Genomic DNA, 22,429 nt, shown 5'->3' with positions numbered 1-22,429 from the left:
GGTTACTGATTGTGGATGATCAGACATGATCACAATGAATGGCTTGAAGGGCAAAATGACCTCCTTCTGCACCTATTTTCTAAGTTTCTATGTTTCTATTAACTCAGCAGGTCAAGCAGCATCTGTGGCAGCATGGGGTTTAAGTTGACGATTTGGGTCGAGAAACTGCAATCTTTCCTGTTCCCTCACAGTTCAGACTCTGGAAGGAGGAGGAAGGAGATGAAGAAAAATTTCTTTAGTCAGAGAGTGGTGAATTTCTGTGAAATTTGGTGCTGGCTCGAAGGGCCGAATGGTCTCCTCCTGCACCTGTTTTCTATGCTTCTGTGTTTCTATGACTGTTTCCATGCTCTGTGACTCAATGACTCTATGACGCTCCACCCTCTAGTCTTTGACATTTCCTACCTGGAGAGGTGGAGGTTATGCACAGGTGAGTGGAACTAACTTAGGCAAAGAGTGCACAGGTGAATGAAACTAACTTAGGCAAAGTGTGTACAGGTGAATGGAACTAACTTAGGCAAAGTGTGTACAGGTGAGTGGAACTAACTTAGGCAAAGTGTGCACAGGTGAGTGGAACTAACTTAGGCAAAGTGTGTACAGGTGAATGGAACTAACAGGCTAAGAGGTTGGAATGGGCGATTTGGGCCAATGGGCCTGTTTCCATGCTGGAATATTCCTCTAACTGTGAATTTGCAGGATAGCATTTATAATTAAATTCATTGTGTCTTATTTGCATCACTTTGCTTTGCATACCAATAAAATACTTCCAGATAAACCCATGACAGTAGATTTGAAAGTTTGAAAAGGCTGATGAAGCTGACTTTCTTTTCTGTCAAAATGTCACAGCTATTACAACCATCCCTGTAACAGGTGATTCCAGTGTTATCCCTGAGAAGCGAAGGTTTATTTGCACAATGTTGACGTTGTGTTGACGTGCCAAGTTATGTTCATTAAGGACAAAATGGAGAGGGTACAGAGGAGATTTACTAGAATGTTGCCTGGGTTTCAGCACTTAAGCTACAGAGAGAGGTTGAACAGGTTGGGTCTTTATTCTTTGGAGCGTAGAAGGTTGAGGGGGGTCTTGATAGAGGTTTTTAAGAGGGACGGACAGAGTTGACGTGGGTAGGCTTTTCCCCTTGAGAGTGGGGAAGATTCCAACAAGGGGACATAACTTCAGAATTGAGGGACAAAAGTTTAGGGGTAACATGAGGGGTAACTTCTTTACTCAGAGGGTGGTGGCTGTATGGAATGGGCTTCCGGTGGAAGTGGTGGAGGCAGGCTCAATTTTATTATTTAAGAGTAAATTGGATAGGTAAATGGATGAGAGGGGATTGGAGGGTTATGGTCTGAGAGCAGGTAGATGAGACTAGGTCAGGGATAGTGGTCGGCGTGGACTGGTAGGGCCGAACGGGCCTGTTTCCGTGCTGTAGTTTTTATATGGTTATATGGTTATATGGTTAAGAGAGCTCATGGATGAATTTGTGTCATTTATGTCCATTTATTTCAAGAGGGCTACAATACATAAACAGGGATGTAATGCTGAGGCTGTATAAAGTGCTGGTCAGGCCGCATTTGGAATATTGTGAGCAGTTTTGGGCACCATACCTGAGGAAGGATGTGCTGGCTCTGGAGAGGGTCCAGAGGAGGTTTACAAGGATGATCCCAGGAGTGAGTGGGTTAACATATGATGAGCGTTTGTCAGCACTGGGCCTGTACTCACTGGAGTTTAGAAGGATGAGGGGGGACCTCATTGAAACATATAGAATTGTGAAAGGCCTGGATAGAGTGGATGTGGAGAGGATGTTTCCACTAGTGGGTGAGTCTAGGACCAGAGGTCACAGCCTCAGAATTAAAGGACGTTCCTTTAGGAAGGAGATGAGGAGGAATTTCTTTAGTCAGGGGATGGTGAATCTGTGGAATTCATTGCCACAGAAGGCTGTGGAGGCCAAGTCAGTGGAAATATTTAAGGCAGAGATAGATAGATTCTTGATTAGTATGGGTGTCTGGGGTTATGGGGAGAAGGCAGGAGAATGGGGTTAAGAGGGAAAGAGGGTTTACTGTTGTTGTTATATGCACTGTAATTAATTAAATTAAAAATTAAAAAAATAAACATTTAAGAGGGAAAGATAGATCAGAGATAGATCAGCCATGATTGAATGGTGGAGTAGACTTGATGGGCCAAATGGCCTAATTCTGCTCCTATCACTTATGGCCAGAAACCCAGCTGGTGTTTCCGATCTGGATTGTAATGAGCAGCTTGTTTGCAATGCTGGTGCCATGGGACAGTGACATGGCAGCTGGTGCAGTTCTCTCACAGCTACACCAACCCAAGCTTAGGCCCAATTATGTAAATATGGAGTCTGCATTTTCCCCCTTCAACCATTTAGCTTTCTGCTGGTGCTCAGACTTACACTCACATTCTACAAGTGTTGCCACAATCATCATGGGTCAAAAAGGTGGCAGAGTGACACAGCAGTAGAGCTGGTGCCTTACTGCGACAGAGAACCACGTTCAATCCTGACTACAGGTGCTGACTGTAGGGATTTGCACAGTTCTCCTAGTGACTGCGTGGGTTTTCTCTGGGTGTACCGGTTTCACAGGTTCAAAGATCTGTCTATTGTCACGTGTGCCAATTAAGGTACAGTGAAACTCCAATGACCATACAGCCATACTAAAAAAAAGCAACAAGACGCACAACTACATAAAAGTTAACATAAACATTCACCACAGCAGATTCCCCACATTCCTCACTGTGATGGAAGGCAATAAAGTCTAATCTACTTCCTCTTTATTCTCCTGCGGTCGGGGCAGTCGAACCATCCATCTGGGCGATCGAAGATCCCGCGTCGGGGCGATCGAAGCTCCCGCGTCGGGGCGATCGAAGCTCCCTCGTTGGGGCGGTTGAGGCTCCTGCGGCTTGGAGCTCCCAAAGTCGGTCTCTAACCAGAGGCCGCCAGCTCCGCGATGTTAAGTCCTGCAGGATCCCGCGGTTGGAGCTCAGAGGTCGATCCCCGACAGGGACCACCAGCTCCACGATGTTAAGTCCTGCAGGCTCCAGCGGTTGGAGCTCCCGAAGTCGATCTCCAGCAGAGGCCGCCAGCTCCACGATGTTAGGCCGCAGGTCAGACGGAGATACGATATGGAAAAAAATCACATCTCTGTCGAGGTAAGAGATTAAAACCCCCACATAAAACAAGCTAAAGAACACTAAAAAATACATTTAACACATATTAAAAAACAACAAAGAAGGAAGGGATGAGACAGACTGTTGGCGAGGCGCCCATTGCGGCGCCACCCGGTGGTACAGGTTTCTATCATCATTTCACAGACTTTTACTTTACTTTAGACTTTACTCGAGAGAAGCAGTCGGGGAACAGGCCCTTCGGCCCACTGAATCCGTGATTTCCGTCATTAACACATTTAGACCCATGTGTACGTTCAGTGTGCTTCATCAGGCTACTCAGACGTTTTGAGAGATCAGAGAGAGGCCTACGCCATTCAATGTGATCATGGCTGATCATTCTCAAACAGTACCCCGTTCCTGCCTTCTCCCCATACCCCCTGACTCCGCCATCCTTACGAGCTCTATCTAGCTCTCTCTTGAATGCATTCAGAGAATTGGCCTCCACTGCCCTCTGAGGCCGAGAATTCCACAGATTCACAACTCTCTGACTGAAAACGTTTTTCCTCATCTCTGTTCTAAATGGCCTACCCCTTATTTTTAAACTGTGGCCCCTTGTTCTGGACTCCCCCAACATTGGGAACATGTTTCCTGCCTCTAACGTGTCCAGCCCCTTAATAATCTTATGTTTTGATAAGATCTCCTCTCATCCTTCTAAATTCTAGTGTATACAAGCCCAGCCGCTCCAGTCTTTCAACAATAGTCAATACCTGTAGTTGAGACTTTGCACCAGATGAGGGAGGTGCTGATGGGCAGATGGAGCCAGTGCAGGGGGAAGACGGGTAGACACAGATAAGGAGAGGGGGAAAGTGCAACTGGGTCCAGGTGGGGGAAAGGATGGTGGTAAGTGGAAGCAGAAGATGTGAAGATGCCGGCATTTGAGAAGTAAGAAAGGTGTAGCCGGACAAGGGATGGATCGGCACAAAACGCTGGAGTGACCTATCGAGACAGGCAGCATCTCTGGAAAGAAGGGATGGTTGGCGTTTGGAGCCGAGACCCTTCTTCAGTGATGGGCAGTTTCTCTGTGCATTCAGTTAACATACTTATACCATGACACTATCCACATTTTTCCAAGCTCTGACTCAAACTGGAGGTAATCCTTTATCACACACTGGTTACTATAATCACTACTCTGAAGTCCATATGTTCAAACGTTCATAAGTGATAGGAGCAGAATTAGGCCATTCGGCCCATCAAGTCCACTCCGCCATTCAACCATGGCCGATCGATCTCTCCCTCTCAGCCCCATTCTCCCGCCTTCTCCCCAGAGCCCCTGACACCCTGTGGCCTTGCCTTTCAACTCTATCCTTCTCAATTCCTCCTGCTCCCCCCTTGCACAAACAGTCTTGGTATGCATGCATACCAATGACTAGACTGCCCATTCAAGCTCCACTCTGCTTCTACAACAGTCATCGTTTCAACATTCAGGGAATGACCCAGCCGACCAATGAAATGTGCTGTTGCTCACTGAGATGGAACAGATCAAGTCTCACCTGGTGCCCAGTTTTTTTTAAGATTTTTTAGAGATACAGCGCAGAAACAGGCCCTTCGGCCCACCGAGTCCGCGCCGCCCAGCGATCCCCGCACACTAACACAATCCTACACACACTAAGGACAATTTTTACATTTACCCAGCCAATTAACCTACATACCTGTACGTCTTTGGAGTGTGGGAGGAAACCGAAGATCTCGGAGAAAACCCACGCAGGTCACGGGGAGAACGTACAAACTCCGTACAGACGGCGCCCGTAGTCAGGATCGAACCTGAGTCTCCGGCGATGCATTCGCTGTAAGGCAGCAACTCTACCGCTGCGCCACCGTGCCACCCGGCCCTGGTCATTGGTCCTCTCTCAATCAACAAACAAGATAGACACAAAAAGCTCGTGGCCCGGTGAAATGGAAACACTAGTGACCACAGATGCTGGAATCGTAAGTAAAACACTAAAGTGCTGGTGGAACTCAGCGGATCAGGCAGCACCAGTGGAGGGGATGGACAGACTAAAGAAGGGTCCTGACCATGATTGTCATCTGACCATTTCCATCCACTGATCTTGCATCACCCACCACTTTGTGTTTTGCCCCTGATTCCAGCATCTACACTTTTGTGGTGTCTCAGGTTGTTACTCATGAGGGGGTGTGGGAAGGAACTGCAGATGCTGGTTTTCACCGAACATAAAGACAAAAATGCTGGAGTAACTCAGCGGGTCAGGCAGCATCTCTGGAGAGAAGGAATGGCCGACGTTTCGGGTCGAGACCCTTCTTCAGACCCAACAAACAAACTACGATGTCCAGCTCCTCATTCCCCAATGTTATTCCTCCAGAAACCCAAGTGATCACAATCTGCCTGCCGTTGAGATCTGATATCAAAAGTCATTGATTGCATGTAAATCACCCGGAAATCTTCTGCCAATATGACAAGTGGTGACAAGTAACGTGGCCATATGAGCATTTCAAAAGTGAGTTTGTAGGAAGGAACTGCAGATGCTGGTTTAAACCGAAGATAGACACAAAATGCTGGAGTATCTCAGCAGGATGCTTTCAAGAGAGAGCTAGATAGATCTCTTAAAGATAGCGGAGTCAGGGGGTATGGGGAGAAGGCAGGAACGGGGTACTGATTGTGGATGATCAGCCATGATCACATTGAATGGCGGTGCTGGCTCAAAGGGCCGAATGGCCTCCTCCTGCACCTATTGTCTATTGTCTATTGGGACAGGCAGCATCTCTGGAGAGAAGGAATGGGTGACGTTTCGGGTCAAGACTCTTCGTCTGACTCCAGACTGAACCGAAACATCACACATTCCATCTCTCCAGAGATGCTGCCTGTCCCACTGAGTTACTCCAACATTTTGTCTCTATCAAAAGTAAATTTGTCCATTTTCCTGTATAAATTCTTATAGAGTAAAAGATAATTAGCAGAGATGAGGGCAGACTTTTTCCAGTGACAGGTTAGCTGGACATGAATCATTTGCTATCCAAGATTTTCCTTGCATTGCTTCCCATTGACTATGGAATACAAGCTCGGAGCGGTGGGCTTTGGTGAGGTTTAAAAGTTTGTGTTAATGTTCTCTGGTTTGTTTTGTGTGGGGGGTGGGGGAGGGGGGAGGGGGAAACGCTTTTTCAATCCCTTACCTTGCCGGAGATGCGATTGTTTTGCGGATCGTATCTCCGGTCGCTCTGCGGCCTAACATCGTGGAGCTGGAGGCCTTGCCTGGGACTGACGTTTGAGCCCCACCGCGGGGCATGGACTTACCATCTGACCCTGCGATCCCTTGCCTGGGATCGATGCTCCAACCGCGGCCTGCGGACTTTAACATCAAGGAGCTCGCAGTCTCGGGTTCAGACCGGTCGGGAGCTCCAAGCTGCACGACGTTCGACAAGCCCCGACCCGGGGTAGATCTCCCAGCGTGGGGGAGCTGAGATCCCCCCCGATGCAGGAGCTTGATCGCCCCGACGAGGAAGGCCCACCGCCGGCTACGGGAATCAAGATCGTCCCGTCAACGGAAGGTTCGAGGCCCCCGACCGCTGGAGGACAAAGAAGGGAGAGATTGAACTTTTGTTCGCCTTCCATCACAGTGAGGAATGTGGAGGAGGCACTGTGGTGGATGTTCATGTTAAATGTATTTTGTGTGTCCTGTTGCTTTTTATTGGTATGACTGTACGGCAAATGAAATTCCTCGTATGTTGCAAAACATACTTGGCTAATAAAGTATGATTGTGATTGTGATAAATGGAATTTATCTCAAACACGTGTAAAGTATTGCACTTTGCTTAGTTAAACGCAAAGATACTAGAGGAGCAAGATGGGCCACTCCGTCTAAATCGCCTATACTGAAGTGTAGTACGCAAAGGAGAATAACGTCCACCATTTTAGTAAGCAAAGCCCACCGTTCGCTCTGCCTCTCGCAGTGTAATCAGTGTTTTGGGGGAACAGTGTGTGTGATGATCCCATTAAAATACTGGACTTATCTCATCTATCAACTCACAGATTTTTGTTTTTAAATGTTTCTGCAAGTTTCTGCCTACTAAAATGGCGCCGTAACATACTACGTTTTTTAGGGTCGAGTAGTCTATCTTGCTCTGCTCTATTATCTTTGGTTAAACTGTGGCAGAAATTAACTTAGAGGGAAATTAAAGGAAAAGCGGAGACTTCGAGGTTTGCTTCAAGAGACTTTATTGCATGATATCATGGAGAGATGGTGGCAGTTAACTGCACACCAGTTCTCTGACTTCACAGCACGTCAAGGCATCACGTACACAGCAAGAGTGTTACCGAAGAAACCAAGTGGTACAAGTATATAATTCAGTCTGAAGAAGGGTCTCGACCCGAAACGTCACCCATTCCTTCTCTCCCGAGATGCTGCCTGACCCACTGAGTTGCTCCAGCATTTTGTGTCTACCAAGTGGTACAAGTATATAATTCCCTGAAAGTGCTGGCAGGGGGAGATAATGAAGATATCATTCAGCACGTTTTCCATCATTGGTCAGTGCATTGTGTGCAGGATTTGGGACATTGTGTTAAAGTTGTGCAGGTCGTCAGTGAGACCACACCGAGAACATTGGCTCGATTCTAGTCTTCAGCTATAAGGCCACAAGGTCATAAGGAATAGGTGTAGAATTAGGCCATTCGGCCCATCAAGTCTACTCCGCCATTCAATGATGGCTGATCTATCTCTCCCTCCTAACCCCATTCTCCTGCCTTCTCCCCATAACCTCTGACACCCGTACTAATCAAATGGCTCAAGCACAAGCAAATATGATTGGTGTTAAGGTTATATTCGCGCTATTAGACAATAAAACACATTAGTCACCTTAAGTAAGTAACAAACCTTTTTACCAACACATGCGGGTGTGGGAGAGCAGCCCCGAGTATGGCTACATACTCGCTGTCCATCATGGTCCCACTCAAAGGTACGATATAAAGCTGTGCTTATTTTTACCTGGGGGGAGGTTCCTACCTATTTCATCATCAGCACCTTTAAAGCCCCCCTCGTGCTAGGACCAGCTTGGACCAGTTCAGACCTGTTCGGACCTGATCCTCTACATGTACAGTTCCGAAACTCCTTCATTAGCCTATCTCAAGCTAATAATAACGACCTTATTCTGGGACTTTAGTCTTTATTTTGGAAGTTTTCCATTAAAGAATGGAACATATGTATTCATTCTGCCACAGGTTTGACATAGTGCTGCAACTGGTAACACTACTGCCTCAGAGTTGTCTGTGTGGAGTTTGTACATCCTCTCCATGACCCCTGAATGAGGGGGGACCCCATTGAAATATACAGAATAGTGAAAGGCCTGGATAGAGTGGGTATGGAGAGGATGTTTCCACTAGTGGGAGAGTCTGGGACCAGAGGTATTAGTCTCAGAATTAAAGGACGTTCCCTTAGGAAGAAGCTGAGGAGGACTTTCCTTTGTCAGAGGGTGGTGAATCTGTGGAATTCTTTGCCACTGAAGGCCGTGGGGGCCAAGTCAATGGATATTTTGAAGGCAGAGAGAGATAGATTCTTCATCCGCACTCGTGTCAGGGGTTAAGGGGAGAATTGGGTTAGGAGGGAGAGATAGATCAGCCATGATTGAATGGCAGAGTACACTTGATGGGCCGAATGGCCTAATTCTGCTCCTATCACTTATGACCTTATGACCCTGTGGGTTCTGTCCAGGTGTTCTGCTTTCCTTCAATATCTCAAAGATACATTACAAAATGACCCCAAGTGTGTATGTGAGTTAAATCCGGGAAGAAATGATGAGAATGTGTGGACTTTCCTGAAAATGGGATGAATGTAGGATTAGTCTAAATGGGTGGATAATGGTCAATGTGGACTCATTGAGCCAAGGGTATCTCTCTATAAGAAGAGCAGGTATCTAAAGTCATAACAATGTCAAATGCATCACTATTCTCTCAGCGGGGGAAGATGTCCTGATCAATTATTAACTACATTTGTAGTGTGCCTCAGAATAAAATTTATCTCCACATATACTAGTGATTGAAATTATAAGCCATCATGAGTTAAGATCAGTGTGTTTCAAAGTCTCTATATGAGGCTCGTACCATTTCTATTTTGCACAATTTTATAGGGATATCAAAATAAATGAATCATTTTGACAATAGTCTGGCAAAGAGTATTTTATTTTCTGAAATACTTCTTCAGAATAATATTGTTCTAGAAGTCCCTCATGCGCCTGAAAGACCCAATGGTGGAGTTGTAGCCCCCCCAGTCATTGTATTTCCTGTACTCCCCGGGTCTCATGAAGTACTGTCGGCCTTTGTAGTTGGGCTGTTCATAGAAGATCCAGTAACCATCCATCACTTGGCAGGAGTGAATGTCACGGTTACGGAAACGATCGTAGACGGAGGGACAGTCGTCCATGAATTCCATCGTCTGTCCTCCAAAGTCAGGCCTCTCGTAAATCTTCATCCTGTAGTTGTTCCCTCGGTACTGGAATGAAGGATAAAAACATGTCAAAGGTGCCTACATTAATAAAGAGATTATACCAAGCAAGTGGTAGCAAGCCCCAGTAATGATCAATTATAAATTACATTTCCAATATAGCGTTAATGAAGTCAAAGGAGCAAAGTGTATTTCTAGGAAAGAACTGCAGATGCTGGTTTAAATCGAAGGTAGACACAAAATGCTGGAGTAACTCAGCTGGTCAGGCAGCATCTCTGGAGAGAAGGAATGGGTGACGATTCGGGTCGAGACCCTTCTTCAGACTGATGTCAGGGGAGGGGGCGGGACAAAGATGGAATGTAGTTGGAGACAGGAAGACTAGTGGGAGAACTGGGAAGGGAGAGGGGATTGAGAGGGAAAGCAAGGGCTATCTGAAGTTAGAGAAGTCAATGTTCATACCGCTGGGGTGTAAACTACCCAAGCAAAATATGAGGTGCTGTTCCTCCAATTTGCGCTGGGCCTAACTCCGACAATGGAGGAGGCCCAGGACAGAAAGGTCAGATTGGGAATGGGAGGGGGCGTTAAAGTGTTTAGCATCCAGGAGATCAGGTTGGTTAAGACGGACTGAGCGGAGGTGTTCAGCGAAACGATCGCCGAGCCTGCGCTTGGTCTCGCCGATATACAGGAGTCCACACCTGGAACAGCGGATACAGTAGATGAGGTTGGAGGAGGTGCAGGTGAACCTCTGTCTCACCTGGAAAGACTGTCGGGGTCCTTGGATGGAGTTGAGGGGGGAGGTAAAGGGACAGGTGTTGCATCTTCTGCAGTTGCAGGGGAAAGTGCCTGGGCAGGGGGTGTTTTAGGTGGGAAGGGATGAGTTGACCAGGGAGTTACGGAGGGAACGGTCTCTGCGGAACGCAGAGAGGTGTGGAGATGGGAAGATGTGGCCAGTAGTGGGCTCCCGTTGGAGGTGGCGAAAGTGTTGGAGGATTATATGTTGTATGCGACGGCTGATGGGGTGGAAGGTGAGGACAAGGGGGACTCTGTCCTTGTTACGAATGGGGGGAGGGGGAGCAAGAGCGGAGCTGCGGGATATCGAGGAGGAAGTGTGTCTCTCCATGGACAGCAGATAAACTATGAACAATCATGGTTTAACATCAATGTGGTTCACAGTCTCAACATGAGGCTGTTGAGAATTTCATGAATATATAAAAGAAAATACATTTTGACTAATAATCACATGGACGTGGGGTGGCACAGTAGTGTGGGGTGGCCACACAGTGGCATAACGGTAGAGTTGCTGCCTCACAGCACCAGGGACCCGGGTTCGATCCCGACTACGGGCGCTGTCTGTACGGAGTTTGTACGCTCTCCCTGTGACTGCGTGGGTTTTCTCCAGGTGCTTCAGTTTCCTCCCACACTCCAAAGACGTACAGGTCCATAGGTTCATTGGCTTTGGCTAAAATTGTAATTTGTTCCTCGTGTGTGTGGGATAGTGTTAGTGTACCGGGTGATCGCCAGTCGGCACGTTGGGCCAATGGGCCTGTTTCTGCACTCTAAAGTAAAGTCTAAAGTAAAGTCTAAAGAAAGGTATTTTAATGCATTTTCAATATAGTCATGTGAAAATACATCTTGCAGCAATAATGTCCTGATGTGACTATGGCTCAAGGTGTCTAGGTCAGTTTATTGGCCCATGTACCGATTAAGGTTCAGTGAAACTCAGATCAGGATTCATCTTTCACCTCCCTAAAAAGTAAGATAAATGATGGAAGTATATTCTGGAGTTCTGAGGATATCATTATTAAAAAGAATGAAGCTTACAGAATTTAATTCCATTTAGACATAGCATTCAGCGACTAATGTCTAACTTTTGTTAGATGTTTAGAAATGCAGATGCTGGTTTACACCGAAGATGGACACAAAATGCTGGAATAACTCAGTGGGACAGGCAGCATCTCTGGAGAGAAGGAATGGGTGATGTTTTGGGTCGAGACCCTTCTTCAGGTACAGACAAAGTGAACCAGGTGCCCTTGTAAGAATTTGCAGGTTGTGGGAGAGGGTAGAGGAGTAGGAATAAAAGAGTAGATGGCTCCAACATGAAGCTTCGATGGCCTCAATGAGTCAAACAACCATTCCACACTTTGACCCCACTTTGGTTCTGTGAAATTATTAAAAGGGCAAACTTCTGTAATCCAGTCTAGCGCAATTCAGTAAGTCTAGTTTAGAGATACATCATGGAAACAAGCCCACTGAGTCCGCACCGACCAGTGATCTCTGCACATTAACATTATCCTACACACACCAGCGACAATTTGCTATTTTACCAACCTACAAACCTGTACATCTTTGGAGTGTGGGAGGAAACCGAAGATCTCGGAGAAAACGCATGCAGGTCACGGGGAGAACGTACAAACTCCGTACAGACAGCGCCCATGGTCAGGATGGAACCTGGGTCTCTGACGCTGTAAGCAGCAACTCTAGCGATGAGCCACCAAGTTATGTCAATGTTTCATCATTAACCAAATGCTGCAGATATTCATGAAGATTCATGGTTCCAAAGGAAGCCATTCATCCTGTTGAGACCTTGCCAGTCAAAGTCCTTCACTGCCCAATTCCATGTTCCTGCTCTCTGTTTTATAGCACATCAAGTGACCATTTGAATGCAGTGAGAGCTTCTTTCGTTCTCTCTGTCACAACCACCCCCTCCCCTTTAGGACTGAGATGAGGAAAACCTTTTTCACCCAGAGAGGTGTGAATCTGTGGAATTCTCTGCCACAGAAGGCAGTGGAGGCCGATTCACTGGATGTTTTCAAGGGAGTGTTAGATATAGCTCTTAGGGCTAACTATATCAAGGGATATGGGGAGAAGGTAGGCACGGGTTACTGATTGTGGATGATCAGCCATGATTGATTTGAATGGCTCGATGGGCCGAATGGCCTCCTCCTGCACCTATTTTCTATGTAAGTCTCAAACCAAGGAAACAGGCCCACTAGAAAGCAACATCAGCAGGAATATGTCATTCAGTCCCTGTACCAGATTCACCACCTTCCTACGCTAACCTCACAGCCTTTCACAGCCAAACATCCACTGACCCAACACTTGATTCACTGGATGGATTTAAAAGAGAGTTAGATAGAGCTCTGGGGGCTAGTGGAATCAAGGGATATGGGGAGAAGGCAGGCACGGGTTACTGATTGTGGATGATCAGCCGTGATCACAATGAATGGCGGTGCGTACAGGCTCGAAGGGCCAAATGGCCTCCTCCTGCACTAATTTTCTATGTTTCTATGTTTACCTCAAAATGTAAGCTGGTAAATCTAGCTAACATATCAGCATAGCAAATTAGACAACGAGAAACATTTCCCCAAGAGATCGCTCACAAAAGCCCAAATGTTAGTGATTGGTGAGCACAGTTTCAAGTGGCCTGCAACAACGATCACAGACTGTAACTCACCTGGGGGTAGGTGCGACAGGACCTGATGTTGTCGTTGAAACCCATCCAGCGCTGGTAGTCAGGATACTCCCCCCTGTTCAGGACATACTGGTACCCCATGTAGTTGGGTCTCTCGTACGCCACCCACCAGTCACTGTCCACACGGATGGAGTTACAGCGGCTGAAGTAAGAGGACAGATCAGCACAGTCAGTGCTGCACTCATAGTGCCGGCCCTGGAAGTTCCTGTCCTCGTAGAAGATGATCTGTGGGGAGAAATAACATAGTTTGGGTCAGATTAGGAGGGGCACGATGTTTAAAGTATACTTCCCCAAATCAGATTTCCTCTTGCCTTTCCCATTTTAGTTCACAGTCAGTACCAATCTGTAGACTGCTGGTAGCTACAATTTGCCCTTTATATATCAGATAGAAAGGCCTTTCCAGCAATACCTTTGTAATGTAAATGATGCAGAACACAGGGTCAGAAGGAAAAGCACAACATATAACACATGAATGCTGAAAAAGCAGCTGAGAGTACCTGATGCGTTTATTTTTCTTTTTGCAGCCACATCATTGTATATAAGCCTTTATCGTTTGACACTGGGAAATATTCTAGATTCTCAATAAAAAGGCACTGTGCTCAGATGTGTCATTGGATCATAGAAGTTCAGCAAGGAAACAGGCCCTTCAGCCCACAGAGTCCATACTGGCCATCAAGCACTCCTTTGCACTACAACTCCATTGATCTCATTTTATTGTGTTGGAAGGAACTGCAGATGCTGGTTTACACCAAAGATGGACACAAAATCCATTACGTTCTGGGATCACCCTTGGAATATCTGTGACAGGTTTTTCCATCCAAGTTATTGATCAAACAAATGAAGGCACAGACTGCAGATGCTGGAATCTAGCTCAAAAACCAGGTCCCTGGACGAACAGCAGGCAGTGAAGAAAGCTAATGGCATGTTGGCCTTCATAACAAGAGGATTTGAGTACTGCAGCAAAGAAATCCTTCTGCAGTTGTATAGAAACATAGAAAAACATAGAAAATAGGTGCAGGAGGAGGCCATTCGGCCCTTCGGGCCAGCACCGCCATTCATTGTGATCGTGGCTGATCATCCACATTAGGGCCCTGGTGAGACTACATCTGGAGTATTGTGTGCAGTTTTGGTCTCCTAATTTGAGGAAGGACGTCCTTGCTATTGAGGCAGTGCAGTGTAGGTTCACAATATCAATCTCCGGGATGGCGGGACTGTCATATGAGGAAAGATTTGAAAGACTGGGCTTGTATTCACTGGAATTTAGACGGATGAGAAGGGGATCTTATAGAGATGCATAAAATTATAAAACGACTGGACAAGCTAGATGCAGGGAAAATGTTCCCAATGTTGTGGGGAGTCCAGTACCAGGGGCCACAGTCTAAGAATAAGAGGAGGCCTTTTAAATCGAGGTGAGAAGAAACTTTTTCACCCAGAGAGTTGTGAATTTGTGGAATTCTCTGCCACAGAAGGCAGTGGAAGCCAATTCACTGGATGAATTTAAAAGAGAGTTAGATAGAGCTCTAGGGGCTAGTGGAATCAAGGGATATGGGGAGAAGGCAGGCACGGGTTACTGATTGTGGATGATCAGACATGATCACAATGAATGGCTTGAAGGGCAAAATGACCTCCTTCTGCACCTATTTTCTAAGTTTCTATGTTTCTATTAACTCAGCAGGTCAAGCAGCATCTGTGGCAGCATGGGGTTTAAGTTGACGATTTGGGTCGAGAAACTGCAATCTTTCCTGTTCCCTCACAGTTCAGACTCTGGAAGGAGGAGGAAGGAGATGAAGAAAAATTTCTTTAGTCAGAGAGTGGTGAATTTCTGTGAAATTTGGTGCTGGCTCGAAGGGCCGAATGGTCTCCTCCTGCACCTGTTTTCTATGCTTCTGTGTTTCTATGACTGTTTCCATGCTCTGTGACTCAATGACTCTATGACGCTCCACCCTCTAGTCTTTGACATTTCCTACCTGGAGAGGTGGAGGTTATGCACAGGTGAGTGGAACTAACTTAGGCAAAGAGTGCACAGGTGAATGAAACTAACTTAGGCAAAGTGTGTACAGGTGAATGGAACTAACTTAGGCAAAGTGTGTACAGGTGAGTGGAACTAACTTAGGCAAAGTGTGCACAGGTGAGTGGAACTAACTTAGGCAAAGTGTGTACAGGTGAATGGAACTAACAGGCTAAGAGGTTGGAATGGGCGATTTGGGCCAATGGGCCTGTTTCCATGCTGGAATATTCCTCTAACTGTGAATTTGCAGGATAGCATTTATAATTAAATTCATTGTGTCTTATTTGCATCACTTTGCTTTGCATACCAATAAAATACTTCCAGATAAACCCATGACAGTAGATTTGAAAGTTTGAAAAGGCTGATGAAGCTGACTTTCTTTTCTGTCAAAATGTCACAGCTATTACAACCATCCCTGTAACAGGTGATTCCAGTGTTATCCCTGAGAAGCGAAGGTTTATTTGCACAATGTTGACGTTGTGTTGACGTGCCAAGTTATGTTCATTAAGGACAAAATGGAGAGGGTACAGAGGAGATTTACTAGAATGTTGCCTGGGTTTCAGCACTTAAGCTACAGAGAGAGGTTGAACAGGTTGGGTCTTTATTCTTTGGAGCGTAGAAGGTTGAGGGGGGTCTTGATAGAGGTTTTTAAGAGGGACGGACAGAGTTGACGTGGGTAGGCTTTTCCCCTTGAGAGTGGGGAAGATTCCAACAAGGGGACATAACTTCAGAATTGAGGGACAAAAGTTTAGGGGTAACATGAGGGGTAACTTCTTTACTCAGAGGGTGGTGGCTGTATGGAATGGGCTTCCGGTGGAAGTGGTGGAGGCAGGCTCAATTTTATTATTTAAGAGTAAATTGGATAGGTAAATGGATGAGAGGGGATTGGAGGGTTATGGTCTGAGAGCAGGTAGATGAGACTAGGTCAGGGATAGTGGTCGGCGTGGACTGGTAGGGCCGAACGGGCCTGTTTCCGTGCTGTAGTTTTTATATGGTTATATGGTTATATGGTTAAGAGAGCTCATGGATGAATTTGTGTCATTTATGTCCATTTATTTCAAGAGGGCTACAATACATAAACAGGGATGTAATGCTGAGGCTGTATAAAGTGCTGGTCAGGCCGCATTTGGAATATTGTGAGCAGTTTTGGGCACCATACCTGAGGAAGGATGTGCTGGCTCTGGAGAGGGTCCAGAGGAGGTTTACAAGGATGATCCCAGGAGTGAGTGGGTTAACATATGATGAGCGTTTGTCAGCACTGGGCCTGTACTCACTGGAGTTTAGAAGGATGAGGGGGGACCTCATTGAAACATATAGAATTGTGAAAGGCCTGGATAGAGTGGATGTGGAGAGGATGTTTCCACTAGTGGGTGAGTCTAGGACCAGAGGTCACAGCCTCAGAATTAAAGGACGTTCCTTTAGGAAGGAGATGAGGAGGAATTTCTTTAGTCAGGGGATGGTGAATCTGTGGAATTCATTGCCACAGAAGGCTGTGGAGGCCAAGTCAGTGGAAATATTTAAGGCAGAGATAGATAGATTCTTGATTAGTATGGGTGTCTGGGGTTATGGGGAGAAGGCAGGAGAATGGGGTTAAGAGGGAAAGAGGGTTTACTGTTGTTGTTATATGCACTGTAATTAATTAAATTAAAAATTAAAAAAATAAACATTTAAGAGGGAAAGATAGATCAGAGATAGATCAGCCATGATTGAATGGTGGAGTAGACTTGATGGGCCAAATGGCCTAATTCTGCTCCTATCACTATGGCCAGAAACCCAGCTGGTGTTTCCGATCTGGATTGTAATGAGCAGCTTGTTTGCAATGCTGGTGCCATGGGACAGTGACATGGCAGCTGGTGCAGTTCTCTCACAGCTACACCAACCCAAGCTTAGGCCCAATTATGTAAATATGGAGTCTGCATTTTCCCCCTTCAACCATTTAGCTTTCTGCTGGTGCTCAGACTTACACTCACATTCTACAAGTGTTGCCACAATCATCATGGGTCAAAAAGGTGGCAGAGTGACACAGCAGTAGAGCTGGTGCCTTACTGCGACAGAGAACTGCGTTCAATCCTGACTACAGGTGCTGACTGTAGGGATTTGCACAGTTCTCCTAGTGACTGCGTGGGTTTTCTCTGGGTGTACCGGTTTCACAGGTTCAAAGATCTGTCTATTGTCACGTGTGCCAATTAAGGTACAGTGAAACTCCAATGACCATACAGCCATACTAAAAAAAAGCAACAAGACGCACAACTACATAAAAGTTAACATAAACATTCACCACAGCAGATTCCCCACATTCCTCACTGTGATGGAAGGCAATAAAGTCTAATCTACTTCCTCTTTATTCTCCTGCGGTCGGGGCAGTCGAACCATCCATCTGGGCGATCGAAGATCCCGCGTCGGGGCGATCGAAGCTCCCGCGTCGGGGCGATCGAAGCTCCCTCGTTGGGGCGGTTGAGGCTCCTGCGGCTTGGAGCTCCCAAAGTCGGTCTCTAACCAGAGGCCGCCAGCTCCGCGATGTTAAGTCCTGCAGGATCCCGCGGTTGGAGCTCAGAGGTCGATCCCTGACAGGGACCACCAGCTCCACGATGTTAAGTCCTGCAGGCTCCAGCGGTTGGAGCTCCCGAAGTCGATCTCCAGCAGAGGCCGCCAGCTCCACGATGTTAGGCCGCAGGTCAGACGGAGATACGATATGGAAAAAAATCACATCTCTGTCGAGGTAAGAGATTAAAACCCCCACATAAAACAAGCTAAAGAACACTAAAAAATACATTTAACACATATTAAAAAACAACAAAGAAGGAAGGGATGAGACAGACTGTTGGCGAGGCGCCCATTGCGGCGCCACCCGGTGGTACAGGTTTCTATCATCATTTCACAGACTTTTACTTTACTTTAGACTTTACTCGAGAGAAGCAGTCGGGGAACAGGCCCTTCGGCCCACTGAGTCCGTGATTTCCGTCATTAACACATTTAGACCCATGTGTACGTTCAGTGTGCTTCATCAGGCTACTCAGACGTTTTGAGAGATCAGAGAGGCCTACGCCATTCAATGTGATCATGGCTGATCATTCTCAAACAGTACCCCGTTCCTGCCTTCTCCCCATACCCCCTGACTCCGCCATCCTTAAGAGCTCTATCTAGCTCTCTCTTGAATGCATTCAGAGAATTGGCCTCCACTGCCCTCTGAGGCCGAGAATTCCACAGATTCACAACTCTCTGACTGAAAACGTTTTTCCTCATCTCCGTTCTAAATGGCCTACCCCTTATTTTTAAACTGTAGCCCCTTGTTCTGGACTCCCCCAACATTGGGAACATGTTTCCTGCCTCTAACGTGTCCAGCCCCTTAATAATGTTATGTTTTGATAAGATCCCCTCTCATCCTTCTAAATTCCAGTGTATACAAGCCCAGCCGCTCCAGTCTTTCAACAATAGTCAATACCTGTAGTTGAAACTTTGCACCAGATGAGGGAGGTGCTGATGGGCAGATGGAGCCAGTGCAGGGGGAAGACGGGTAGACACAGATAAGGAGAGGGGGAAAGTGCAACTGGGTCCAGGTGGGGGAAAGGATGGTGGTAAGTGGAAGCAGAAGATGTGAAGTTGCCGACATTTGAGAAGTGAGAAAGGTGTAGCCGGACAAGGGATGGATCGGCACAAAACGCTGGAGTGACCTATCGAGACAGGCAGCATCTCTGGAGAGAAGGGATGGTTGGTGTTTGGAGCCGAGACCCTTCTTCAGTGATGGGCAGTTTCTCTGTGCATTCAGTTAACAGACTTATACCATGACACTATCCACATTTTTCCAAGCTCTGACTCAAACTGGAGGTAATCCTTTATCACACATTGGTTACTATAATCACTACTCTGAAGTCCATATGTTCAAACGTTCATAAGTGATGGGAGCAGAATTAGGCCATTCGGCCCATCAAGTCCACTCCGCCATTCAACCACGGCTGATCGATCTCTCCCTCTCAGCCCCATTCTCCCGCCTTCTCCCCATAGCCCCTGACACCCTGTGGCCTTGCCTTTCAACTCTATCCTTCTCAATTCCTCCTGCTCCCCCCTTGCACAAACAGTCTTGGTATGCATGCATACCAATGACTAGACTGCCCATTCAAGCTCCACTCTGCTTCTACAACAGTCATCGTTTCAACATTCAGGGAATGACCCAGCCGACCAATGAAATGTGCTGTTGCTCACTGAGATGGAACAGATCAAGTCTCACCTGGTGCCCCGTTTTTTAAAAGATTTTTTAGCGATACAGCGCTGAAACAGGCCCTTCGGCCCACCGAGTCCGCGCCGCCCAGCGATCCCCGCACATTAGCACTATCCTACACACACTAGGGACAATTTTTACATTTACCAAGTCAATTAACCTACATACCTGTACGTCTTTGGAGTGTGGGAGGAAACCGAAGATCTCGGAGAAAACCCACGGGGAGAACGTACAAACTCCGTACAGACGGCGCCCGTAGTCAGGATCGAACCTGAGTCTCCGGCGCTGCATTCGCTGTAAGGCGGCAACTCTACCGCTGCGCCACCGTGCCGCTCGGCCTTGGTCATTGGTCCTCTCTCAATCAACAAACAAGATAGACACAAAAAGCTCGTGGCCCGGTGAAATGGAAACACTAGTGACCACAGATGCTGGAATCGTAAGTAAAACACTAAAGTGCTGGTGGAACTCAGCGGATCAGGCAGCATCAGTGGAGGGGATGGACAGACTAAAGAAGGGTCCTGACCATGATCGTCATCTGACCATTTCCATCCACTGATCTTGCATCACCCACCACTTTGTGTTTTGCCCCTGATTCCAGCATCTACAATTTTGTGGTGTCTCAGGTTGTTACTCATGAGGGGGTATGGGAAGGAACTGCAGATGCTGGTTTTCACCGAACATAAAGACAAAAATGCTGGAGTAACTCAGCGGGTCAGGCAGCATCTCTGGAGAGAAGGAATGGGCGACGTTTCGGGTCGAGACCCTTCTTCAGACCCAACAAACAAACTACAATGTCCTGCTCCTCATTCCCCAATGTTATTCCTCCAGAAACCCAAGTGATCACAATCTGCCTGCCGCTGAGATCTGACATCAAAAGTCATTGATTGCATGTAAATCACCCGGAAATCTTCTGCCAATATGACAAGTGGTGACAAGTAACGTGGCCATATGAGCATTTCAAAAGTGAGTTTGTAGGAAGGAACTGCAGATGCTGGTTTAAACCGAAGATAGACACAAAATGCTGGAGTATCTCAGCAGGATGCTTTCAAGAGAGAGCTAGATAGATCTCTTAAAGATAGCGGAGTCAGGGGGTATGGGGAGAAGGCAGGAACGGGGTACTGATTGTGGATGATCAGCCATGATCACATTGAATGGCGGTGCTGGCTCAAAGGGCCGAATGGCCTCCTCCTGCACCTATTGTCTATTGTCTATTGGGACAGGCAGCATCTCTGGAGAGAAGGAATGGGTGACGTTTCGGGTCAAGACTCTTCGTCTGACTCCAGACTGAACCGAAACATCACACATTCCATCTCTCCAGAGATGCTGCCTGTCCCACTGAGTTACTCCAACATTTTGTCTCTATCAAAAGTAAATTTGTCCATTTTCCTGTATAAATTCTTATAGAGTAAAAGATAATTAGCAGAGATGAGGGCAGACTTTCTCCAGTGACAGGTTAGCTGGACATGAATCATTTGCTATCCAAGATTTTCCTTGCATTGCTTCCCATTGACTATGGAATACAAGCTCGGAGCGGTGGGCTTTGGTGAGGTTTAAAAGTTTGTGTTAATGTTCTCTGGTGTGTTTTGTGTGGGGGGTGGGGGAGGGGGGAGGGGGAAACCTTTTTTCAATCCCTTACCTTGCCGGAGATGCGATTGTTTTGCGGATCGTATCTCCGGTCGCTCTGCGACCTAACATTGTGGAGCTGGCGGCCTTGCCTGGGACTGACTTTTGAGCCCCACCGTGCGGCATGGACTTACCATCTGACCCTGCGATCCCCTGCCTGGGATCAACGCTCCAACCGCGGCCTGCGGACTTTAACATCAAGGAGCTCACAGTCTCGGCTGGAGACTGATGTCAAGAAGCTCCAAGCTGCACGAAGTTCGACAAGCCCCGACCCGTGGTAGATCGCCCGGCGGGGGGGAGCTGAGATTCCCCTCCCGATGCAGGAGCTTGATCGCCCCGACGAGGAAGGCCCACCGCCGGCTACGGGAATCAAGATCGTCCCGTCAACGGAAGGTTCGAGGCCCCCGACCGCTGGAGGACAAAGAAGGGAGAGATTGAACTTTTGTTCGCCTTCCATCACAGTGAGGAATGTGGAGAAGTCACTGTGGGGGATGTTCATGTTAAATGTATTTTGTGTGTCCTGTTGCTTTTTATTGGTATGACTGTACGGCAAATGAAATTCCTCGTATGTTGCAAAACATACTTGGCTAATAAAGTATGATTGTGATTGTGGTTGTGATTGACAAATGGAATTTATCTCAAACACGTGTAAAGTATTGCACTTTGCTTAGTTAAACGCAAAGATACTAGAGGAGCAAGATGGGCCACTCCGTCTAAATCGCCTATACTGAAGTGTAGTACGCAAAGGAGAATAACGTCCACCATTTTAGTAAGCAAAGCCCACCGTTCGCTCTGCCTCTCGCAGTGTAATCAGTGTTTTGGGAGAACAGTATGTGTGATGATCCCATTAAAATGCAGAACATATCTCATCTATCAACTCACAGATTTTTGTTTTTAAATGTTTCTGCAAGTTTCTGCCTACTAAAATGGCGCCGTAACATACTACGTTTTTTAGGGTCGAGTAGTCTATCTTGCTCTGCTCTATTATCTTTGGTTAAACTGTGGAAGAAATTAACTTCGAGGGAAATTAAAGGAAAAGCGGAGACTTCGAGGTTTGCTTCAAGAGACTTTATTGCATGATATCATGGAGAGATGGTGGCAGTTAACTGCACACCATTTCTCTGACTTCACAGCACGTCAAGGCATCACGTACACAGCAAGAGTGTTACCGAAGAAACCAAGTGGTACAAATCTATAATTCAGGCTGAAGAAGGGTCTCGACCCGAAACGTCACCCATTCCTTCTCTCCCGAGATGCTGCCTGACCCACTGAGTTGCTCCAGCATTTTGTGTCTAGCAAGTGGTACAAGTATATAATTCCCTGAAAGTGCTGGCAGGGGGAGGTAATGAAGATGTCATTCAGCACGTTTTCCATCATTGGTCAGTGCATTGTGTACAGGATTTGGGACATTGTGTTAAAGTTGTGAGGCCACACCGAGAACATTGGCGCGATTCTAGTCATCAGCTATAAGTCCACCAGGTCATAAGGAGTAGGAGCAGAATTAGACCATTCGGCCCATCTAGTCTACACCATTCAATCATGG

At 46.8% G+C, this 22,429-nt stretch overlaps 1 pseudogene; it reads right to left on the bottom strand.

Annotated features, from left to right (window-relative positions):
- Positions 1-9,339: 9,339 nt before the first annotated feature.
- On the bottom strand, positions 9,340-13,362 carry LOC144596382 (gamma-crystallin S-1 pseudogene; annotated as a pseudogene).
- Between the last annotated feature and the right edge of the window lie 9,067 nt (positions 13,363-22,429).

Source organism: Rhinoraja longicauda, chromosome 8, assembly GCF_053455715.1.
Source record: "Rhinoraja longicauda isolate Sanriku21f chromosome 8, sRhiLon1.1, whole genome shotgun sequence".
In the NCBI taxonomy this organism is placed as follows: Eukaryota; Metazoa; Chordata; class Chondrichthyes; order Rajiformes; family Arhynchobatidae; genus Rhinoraja; species Rhinoraja longicauda.
The sequence above is the reverse complement of the archived record's forward strand: the minus strand, read 5'-3'. Positions and strand labels throughout refer to the sequence as shown.